Source organism: Bos indicus x Bos taurus, chromosome 1 (assembly GCF_003369695.1).
Source record: "Bos indicus x Bos taurus breed Angus x Brahman F1 hybrid chromosome 1, Bos_hybrid_MaternalHap_v2.0, whole genome shotgun sequence".
NCBI classification, from domain to species: Eukaryota; Metazoa; Chordata; class Mammalia; order Artiodactyla; family Bovidae; genus Bos; species Bos indicus x Bos taurus.
The window spans coordinates 141,845,464-141,855,604 of NC_040076.1; positions in this window are offsets into that span (position 1 = coordinate 141,845,464).

Below are 10,141 nucleotides of genomic sequence, written 5' to 3' on the forward strand. Positions count from 1 at the left end.
TAAATATTCATTGGAAGGACTGATGCTGAAGCTGAAGATCCAGTACTCTGGCCATCTGATGTGAAGAGCTGACTCATTGGAAAAGACCCTGATGCAGGAAAAGATTGAGGGTAGGGGAGAAGGGGGTAACACAGGATGAGATGGTTGGATGGCATCACCAACTCAATGGACATGAGTTTGCGCAAGCTCCGGGAGTTGGTGAAGGACAGGGAAGCCTGATGTGCTGCAGTCCATGGGGTCACAAAGAGTTAAACATGACTTAGCGACTGAACAACAGGGCAGCTGAGACGTGTTCAGAAAATCCACAGTCCATCCAGTACCTGCCTGATGGGGCTGTAATTGTCTATAAAAACAACTTACCCACTGAAAACATGACTTAGCCACTGAACAACAACAACAATTTTGAGTTAATTTTTACATAAGGCATGAGATTTAGACCCAGTTTCTTTTTCTTTCTGACTATGGATGTCCAATTGCTTCAGCACCATTTGTTGAAAAAGATCTTTCCTGAAGTGAAGTGCTTTGAACTTGCCTTAAAATCACTTGGGCATTGTTGTGTGCATCCAATTCCAGGTTTCCCTTTTGGCTTCCATTGATCTTTGTGTCTCTCCCTTTACCAGAAACAGTCTTAATTCCTGTAGCTAAAATTAGTCTTGAAATCAGGTAGAACAATTTCCCCTACTTTATTCTTCCTTCATAACAATGGTTTAAGTATTCTAATCCCTTTGCCTTTCCAAAAATTTAGACTATACTTATTTTAATCTATAAAAAAATGTTGCTGAGATTTTGATAGGAATTGCATTAAACCTGTATTTGATCTGGGAATAACTGACATCTTTACTTTGCTAAGTCTTCCAATCCATGAATATAGGCCGTCTCTCCAGGTTGCAATGGAGATGCAGACATAGAGAACATACTTGTGGACACAGGGCAGGAAGGAGAGGGTGGGATGAATTGAGAGAGTAGCATGGAAAAATATACATTTCCATGTGTTAAATAGGTAGCCAGTGGGAATTTGCTGTATGCAGGGAGCTCAAATCCGGCCCTCTGTGACAACCTAAATGGGTGTGAGGGGTGGGAAGTGCGAGGGAGGTTCAAGAGGGACGAGACATGTATACATAGGACTGATTCATGCTAATGTATGGCAGAAATCAACACAGTACTGTAAAGCAATTACCCTCTATTAAAAATAACTTTAATTAAAGAAAAGGAAAGAAAAAGAGGATTTTCTTTGATTATCTTCCATCATCATTTTGTAGTTTTTAGTAGTAAGTCCTATACATGTGTATGTTAGGTCTGTATCTAAGTATTTGCTTTTGTTTGAACAATTGTAAACTACTTGCTATTTTTAATATCATTGTCCATATGTTGATTGCTAGGATGGCATCTGGTCCCATCACTTCATGGGAAATAGATGGGGAAACAGTGGAAATAGTGTCAGACTTTATTTTTGGGGGCTCCAAAATCACTGCAGATGGTGGCTGCAGCCATGAAATTAAAAGACGCTTACTCTTTGGAAGGAAAGTTATGACCAACCTAGATAGCATATTCAAAAGCAGAGACATTACTTTGCCAACAAAGGCCTGTCTAGTCAAGGCTATGGTTTTCCTGTGGTCATGTATGGATGTGAGAGTCGGACTGTGAAGAAGGCTGAGCGCCGAAGAATTGATGCTTTTGAACTGTGGTGTTGGAGAAGACTCTTGAGAGTCCCTTGGACTGCAAGGAGATCCAACCAGTCCATTCTGAAGGAGATCAGCCCTGGGATTTCTTTGGAAGGAATGATGCTAAAGCTGAAACTCTAGTACTTTGGCCACCTCATGCGAAGAGTTGACTCATTGGAAAAGACTCTGATGCTGGGAGGGATTGGGGGCAGGAGGAGAAGGGGACGACAGATGGCATCACTGACCTGATGGACGTGAGTCTGAGTGAACTCTGGGAGTTGGTGATGGACAGGGAGGCCTGGCATGCTGCAATTCATGGGGTCGCAAAGAGACACGACTGAGTGACTGAACTGAACTGAACTGAGGATGTAGAAATAAATTTTATTTTTGTGCGTTTATCTTATCTCCTCAACCTTGCTTATCTCACTTAATGTTCTAGGAGCATTTCTGTTGATTCTTTGGTGTTGTTTGGTGAAAGGGGCAGTTTTATTTCTTCCTTTCCAATCTGTTTGCCTCATTTCCTTTTACTTTACCACAGTGGCTAGAATTTCCAGCGCTGTGTTGAATAAGAGTGGTGAAGGGAAATATCTTTACTTTATTCTTGATCTTAAAATGAAAGCAAAAGACTGTTCTATACATCAGTGTCTCTTTTGCTGTCTCGTATACAGGGTTATTGTTACCATCTTTCTAAATTCCATATATATGTGTTAGTATACTGTATTGGTATTTTCTTTCTGGCTTACTTCACTCTGTATAATAGGCTCCAGTTTCATCCATCTCATTAGAACTGATTCAAATGTATTCTTTTTAACGGCTGAGTAATACTCCATTGTGTATATGTACCACAGCTTTCTTATCCATTCATCTGCTGATGGACATCTAGGTTGCTTCCATGTCCTGGCTACTGGATGCTTGGGGCTGGTACACTGTGATGACCCAGAGGGATGGTACAGGGAGGGAGGAGGGAGGAGGGTTCAGGATGGGGAACACATGTATACCTGTGATGGATTCATGTTGATATATTGCAAAACCAATACAATATTGTAAAGTTAAAAAAAAAAGAAAAGAAAGCATTCAGTCTTTCACTGTTAGCTGAAGTTTTCTAGCAGATGGGCTTTATCAAGTGGAGGAAGTTGTTCTCTATTCCTATTTTACTGAAAGTTTTTTTTTTTTTTAATCATGAAGCAGTGTAAAATTTTGCCAAGCAGTTTTTTTTCTCTGCATTAAATGGCATGATTGTGTGATTTTTCTTCTTTAATCTGTTAATATGGTTCACTCCATTAAATAACTTTCAAATATTGAACCAGCCTGGCCTGCCTAGAATAACATCCACTTGAACACAGTATGTAAGGTTTAAAATGTATTGCTGAATTCTATTTGTTACCATTTTGTTAAGGATTTTTGCATCTGTATTCATGAGGGATATTGGTTTGCAGTATCCTTTTTTTCATGCTATCATTATCTGGTGCCAGGATAACACTAGCAAATTAAATGAATTGGGAAGTATTCCTTTATAAACCATCTGGACCCAAAGAATTCTTTACTTGGTGTTTTAAAATTATGAATCTAATTCCTTTAATAGCTGTTGTTAGTCGCTAAGTCTTGTCCGACCCTTTTTCAGCCCCAGGGTGCAGTGTTGTTGTGTGTCCTCAGTCATTTGGTTTGTGTCTGACTCTGCCACCCTGTCAACTATAGCCCACCAGGTTCCCCTATCCATGGGATTTTTCAGGTACGAATACTAGAGTGGATTGTCATTTCCTCCTCCAAGGGATCCTCTTGATCCAGGGATCCAACCCGCCTCTCCTGAATTGGTGGGCAGATTCTTTACCACTGAGCCTCCAGGGAAGCTCTCTTAATAGTTATAGGGCTACTCAAATAACCTATTTTACATTCAGTGAATTGTAGTTTTTTGAGGAATTGGCCTGTTTCATCTAAGTTGTGAAAATTATGTGTTTAGAGTTATTTGTACTGTTCCCTTATTGTCCTCTGGATGTTTGCAGGGTCTGTAATGGTATCCCTGCTCCATCTTTAATATTGGTAATCTGTGTTCTCTCTCTCTCTCTCTTTTCCCTTTACCAGTCTTGCTAGAGTTTTGTCGATTTCATTGATCACTTCTAAGAACCAGCTTTGTGTTTCATTGATTTTCTTTAATGTTCTTCTATTTTTAATTTGATTGATTTCTGCTTTTACGTTTACTGTTTTCTTTTGACTTATTTAGCTCTTTTTCTACATTTCTGAGGTGGGAGGTTAGATTATTGATTTGAAAAGTTTCATTTGGGTCAGAGAACACACTCTGTATAATTTCAATTCTTTTAAATTTGTTGAGGTTTGTCTGATGGCCCAGGATAGAATCTGTCTTGATCTATGTTCTATGAACATTTGGAAAGAATGTGTAGTCTCCTGATGTCGGGTGGGGTGTTCTATAAATATTGATTGGATTTCATAGGCCAGTGGTGTTGCTGAGAACATGGATATACTTGCTGATTTTCTATCTAATTGTTCTAGCAATTAAGGAGAGACAGAGAGAGATGCGGAAGTGTCCAACTGTAATGGGTTTATCTCTTCTCTTTTCAGCTCTATCAGTTCTTGCTTTACAAATTTGATAGCTCTTCTATTTGGTTCATACATACTTAGAATTGCTATGCTTTCATGCTGGATTGGCCCATTTATCATCATAGCAATACAGTGTCCCCTCGCCTTCTTAAAATAATTTAATTAATTTCTTTATTTTTGATTGCTTTCAGTCTTTGTTGCTGGCGGGCGCTCTCTAGTTGTGGTGAGCTGGGGCTACTCCTGCTTGCTGTAGTGGCTTCTCTTGTTTCAGAGCGTGGGCTCTAGGTTGAGGGCTTCAGTAGCTGTGGTGTGTGTTCTTAGTTGCTCTGTGAATTGTATGGAATCTCCCTGGACCAGGGATGGAACCAGTGTCCTCTGCATTCGCAGGGGATTCTTAGCCACTGAAAGTGTGAGTTGCTCAGTTGTGTCTGACTCTTTGCGACCCCGTGGACTGTAGCCCAACAGTCACTTCTGTCCAGAGGATTCTCTAGGCAAGAATACTGGAGTGAGTAGCCATTCCCTTCACCAGGGGATCTTCCAGCCCCAGGGATCAAACTCGTGTCTCCCGCATTACAGGCAGATTCTTTACCATCTGAGCCAGCAGTGAAGTCCACAGTGGCTCTTAATTTTTGTACACCTTATTTTCTTTGTGTTGCGCTTCCCTGGTGGCTCAGCAATAAAGAATCTGCCTGCATTGCAGGATATGCAGATTTGATCCCTGTGTTGGGAAGATTCCCTGGAGTAGGGCATGATATCACATTCCAGAATTCTTGCCTAGAGAATCCCATGGATAGAGGAGCCTGGTGGGCTACAGTCCATAGGGTTGCACAGGGTCGAACATGACTAAAGCAACTTATCATACATGCATGTTTTGTCTGCATTGTTCAAACTGGGTGATTTTTATAGTTCTATTTCATTAATTCTTTCTTTTTCCCCTTTATTCTGCTGTTGAGACTGTCCACTGACTATTTCATTTTGGTTATTGCATTTTTTTCTTGTTTTACAATTTCCATTTTATTCTTCTTTACATCTTCTACTTCTCTGTTGAGAGTTTCTATTTTTCAATTTCTTTCACGTGTGTTCCCAAATGCTCACTAAAGCATTTTTATGATGGCTGCTTTTATATCTTTGTTGGGTAATTGTAACTTTTTTTTTATCTTGGTTTTGGCATCTATTGATTGGCCTTTTTTCCCATTTAAATTTTGCTTCTCTTGATTCTTGGATGATGAATGATTTTTTTATGGAAACCTAGATATTTTCAGTGTAATGTTACAAGATGCTAGATATTATTTAAGCCTTCTGTTTTAGCTGACTTCTTTTGACATCACTAGGCAGGGAAGGGAAGAGGAGCACTACCTCATTCTGCCTGTGAGGGTAGAATTCTAGGTTCTCTGCTCACTCTTTGTGAGCAGAGAATCCCTCACTCAAGGGTGGGATTTCTCGTTACTGCTGGGAAGGACTGGAATCCTGACCCTCTACTGGTCACTACCCACACCTCCCTGGCTGGGACAGGTGAACTTCATTACTGCTCCCCACACACTTTCCACGTGTGGTTTGGATCATGTTCTCATTACCACTGATTGGTGCTGCGAGGGCTCATTCCACTGTGTCTCCTCTGCCACCACTCCAGCGAGGAAGGGAAGGAAGAGAAAGGGTCCCAGACTCCCTGTCTGGCCTTCTCTGATACAGTTTTGATGGGGGATGAGGCAGGTTTGGGTGCTTCATGACAGCCTGGGGAGAGTGAAAATCTAGGCTCCCCTTTCATCTTTGCTGGTGTGGGTAGTGTACGGAGTTTACTGCATGGTATTCTGCAGGAACAGAGCGGTAGTTGTCTACAGATTTTCCATCCTGCCAGGCAGCTCTCTTTCCATCCCTGTGGCTAGAGAGAGTAGTATTTTGTGGGACCTTTTTCATTTGTGCCAATTGCCACTTCTGGTTTGCTGGTTTCTTCAGCAGAGCGTCTGGGATCCACGCAGTGAAAAGAAACCCTGGAGACCTCAGCACCATGTGTTGCTTTGGGTCCCCAGGTCCTGGCCACCCTGCCTTGTCCACTCCACCTTCCACAGTCTCCTCAGGTCTGTTTTGTATTATGTCCAGAGCTTTTAGTTGTACTGGGGCGAGGAATAGAGAAAAGCATGTCTATTCCATTTCCCCTCTAGTCTGCCTGTGACTTTTAAAAGACTGCACTTGGACTTGTAGCTAGTTCTCTGCCATTTAGAAATAGGTTTGACGTAGTCTCAACAAATGTTGTTATAGTTGTTCAGTCGCTCAGTAGTTTCAGACTCTTCACGATCCCATAGACTGCAGCACGCCAGGCTTCCCTGTCCTTCCCTATCTCCTGGAGTTTGCTCAAATTCATGTCCATTGAGTCAGTGATGCTATCTAACCATTTCATCCTCTGCCATCCCCTTCTCCTCTTGCCTTCAATATTTCCCAGCATCGGAGACTTTTCCAATGAATCGGCTCTTTGTATCAAATGCTTAGCAGCTGTAAAAAAGTGGAAAAGGTGCTCATCAGGAGTTAGGAGAGCTGGGTTCTTGCCTTGGCATCTTGGTCTCAGGCAGGTTTCAAACCTCGTGCAGTCTCCATCCCCTTATTTTCTGCAGCAGGAAATAACTTGCTGAGATAATCTCTGACACTAATTTCCCTGCTGGAGCTTTCCCCGCTTCCTTTCCCTTAAAAAGTAGCCAAGATTTAAAAAAAAAAAAAAATTTAGATTGATTCTCTCTTGCCTTAGGGACTTTTGAGTTGCAAGGCTCTGCCCTGAAAGTTTCCAAGTGTACACAAGATAATCTCCCTAACCAGACTTCTGCTTTCAAAAGCCAGGGTTCAGCAAAGTGACAGTCAGGTCTTCCCAGAGGGGAAGGAATAGAGCTGAGTCTCCAGAGGGGAGAGGCAGGAGGTGGAGGAAACATTTCCCAGGCCTGGGGAGAGGAAAAGTGGTGGGCAGATCCCAGGAGAGTTCAGGTGTCTCCAGGAGGCATGAGGACTTCTGCTGGGTGGCCTGGGTGCTGAGCACAGTGGACTGGAGCTGTGGTCTTCGGAGCCGTGGAAAGTTACTCTGTGTTCCAGCAGGCCTGACTTGTCCTGCTCCTGGGGCTTGGGAATCAAATGCACACATGTTCCTGTGATGGCACCTGCACTCTGACCCTGCAGGGCTGTTCCGAGCATCTCAGAGGGTAACACATGTTACTGTACTTTTCAAACCATTAGATGGAATGATCTGATGGCGCTGGGTGGAGGTTGTCTTGGATTGAGTACATGGAGTTGGGGAGAGCAGTTTTCCAGAAGAAAAGTGGGTGCCCCGTGGCCTGGGGGGTTCCATCTACTCCCCAGCTGGCATCTTTTATGGGGGGACATGCTTCTATATCTGTGGGGGAAGGAGGCCTCCAATAGTTTTCTGATGTCTGCCTCTGAGACTTCTCTCCTAATTTTCAGCTGTGAAGGTCATCTCATTGCCAGATGCTATTTCCTCTTTCTTCATTTGTAGAAATAGCTGGTCTCCTGTATCTTTCCCACCACTCTGTGTTCCATGTTAATGAGAGAAAACAAATATTGTGCTTGCAATGGTTACCTTGCCTCTTGCTAACTTAGCTTATAAAATACTTACCTGCCTTGTTCCTTCTCTCATTCACTCACCTCCACCTTCCCTCTTACCATCTGGGCTCTTTTCTCCCTCTCTCCACCTGCACCACACTCTCAGTGGTGACCCCGCCCCTGCTATCACCTGTGGCAGGCGGGGGATGGCAGGGCCCCTCTCTGGAGCTGGGCTGATGCTCACATGTGATGGGGGGGCATCTGGATCGAGACAGATGCTGGGGAAGTTAGGCTGTTGCTGTTTAGTCGCGTCCAACTCTTTGTGACCCCATGAACTGTAGCCCACAAGGCTCCTCTGTCCATGGGATTCTCCAGGCAAGAATAGTGGAGTGGGTTGCCATTTCTTTCTCCAGGGGATCTTCCTGGCCCAGAGATGGAACCCATATCTCCTGCGTTGGCAGGTGGATTCTTTACCACTGAGCCACTGGGAACCCTGAGGGAGTCAAGACGGCTAGTAAAATAGGAATCAAACAAACCATAGACAGGAAAACAATGTTTCTTAAAAGTACACCAATTATAGAGTTCCCATTTGGTGTGTGGCTTAGCCTGTCATCCTCCCAGGCAGCCTCTGTCTGTGCGTCTGTCTGCTCATCTGCTCCCCTGTCCACCCTTTCCATCAAAGGCTAAGACTCCTATTCTCCCACTCAAGGCTCTTTCTCTCTTCCCCTTTCCACTTCCTTCTTTCCTGTCTTCCTTCTTCCCTCTCACCTCTTCTCGCTGTCTCTTTCTCTCTTTCTCCTCCTTTTTAAAAGTGGAAGCAATGGAGGTGGTGTGAACAGAAGTAGAAGGGGTCCGATGACTCTGCCAACATGAGTGGAAGGACCACAGAGGCCAAGAGGTCAGGGGCCATGACCTGAAAGCAGGTCTCCAGCCCAGCCAAGGGCAAGTCTCCCCTCGGGACGCCTCCAGTGACCAATACCTGCTATATTGTGGGCCTGGGAGTACTACAGGGCAGGGTTCCCCAGACCATCCCTGCCTCCCAAAGGCCCCACTATGTCTCCCATCCCCGCCAGTCTGAGGAAGGGGCAAGCCCCACCCTTCCTAGTGGTTGCTGAGGCACCAGATTCTGCTTTTATTTGTCTGATAACTTTACCTTCAGAGTCAGAGCTTGGGTTGTAAAGAGTAAGCAAGCAAACAAATGCTTTCCTACACCACACCTCCAAAGTCAAGCTCGGTTGAGGCTTTGGGGAAAGAAATCCCATAAGCTTTCACATTGCTGCAAAGCAGGTGTCAACATGATGAGAGGAACTAAGGAGGTGGGGGGTCAGCCTTCTGTCATAGGTTTTTTTGTTTGTTTTACTCCAGTCAATAGTGGTGGTGGTGGTGATTTAGTTGCTCAGTCATGCTCAACCTTGTAACCCCATGGACTGTAGCCCTCCAGGTTCCACTGTCCATGGGATTTCCCAGGCAAGAATACTGGAGTGGGGTGTCATTTCCTTCTCCAGTAGATCTTCCTGACCCAGGGATCAAACCCATATCTCCTGCATTGCAGGCAGATTCATTACCACTGAGCCACCAGGAAAGCCCATCTGGGCAATGGTGGGCACCAAATGGGGGAGAAGCCCCCCTGGTGGAACACTGACAGGCATGCACATTTCCACTCTGGGCACTTCATGCACACTGGGAACAACCAGCGTGGAGGATCCAGAGGGACGGGGGGTGGGAGGTATTGACTGAGTAGCTCATGAGCTTGGACACTGCTCCTGGGGCTGATGATCCATAAGTGGGTGGATATTCCTGCCCACATGGGGCTTATATTCTTGAGCAGTGTGGCAGACAGGAAACACAATAGTGAATTAATTAGGTGACGCACGGATTATAAGGGGGCATAGCATCAGGGATGAGATGGTTTGGAAGGGGGTGCAACTGCAGATATATACATAGTCTCCAGGGTGGGACACCTGCAGGACTGATTCTGAAAGGCCAGGGCCAGGAGAGAGACCTGAGGCCTGAGTGGCACCAGTGTGCTTCTGGCAGGGTGTCCCTTAAACTACACAATAAGAGTTCCTCTAACTTAGGCAAAGAATTATTAATTAATATTTACAAAATATGTTAATCTCACAGAGCAAGTATAAAACATACCAAATTTAGATCCCTGGGTTGGGAAGATCCCCTGGAGGAGGGCACGGAGACCCACTCCATTATGAGGAGGGCATGGCAATCCACTCCAGTGTTCTTGCCTGGAAAATCACATGGACAGAGGAGCCTGATGGGCTAGAGTCCATGGGGTTGCAAAGACTGAGTGACTAAGCACAGCACATAGATTCATCATTAATATATGTACCCAGGTTGCTTCTCCAGGGCAAGATATTCTCAGGTCCACGCCCTGA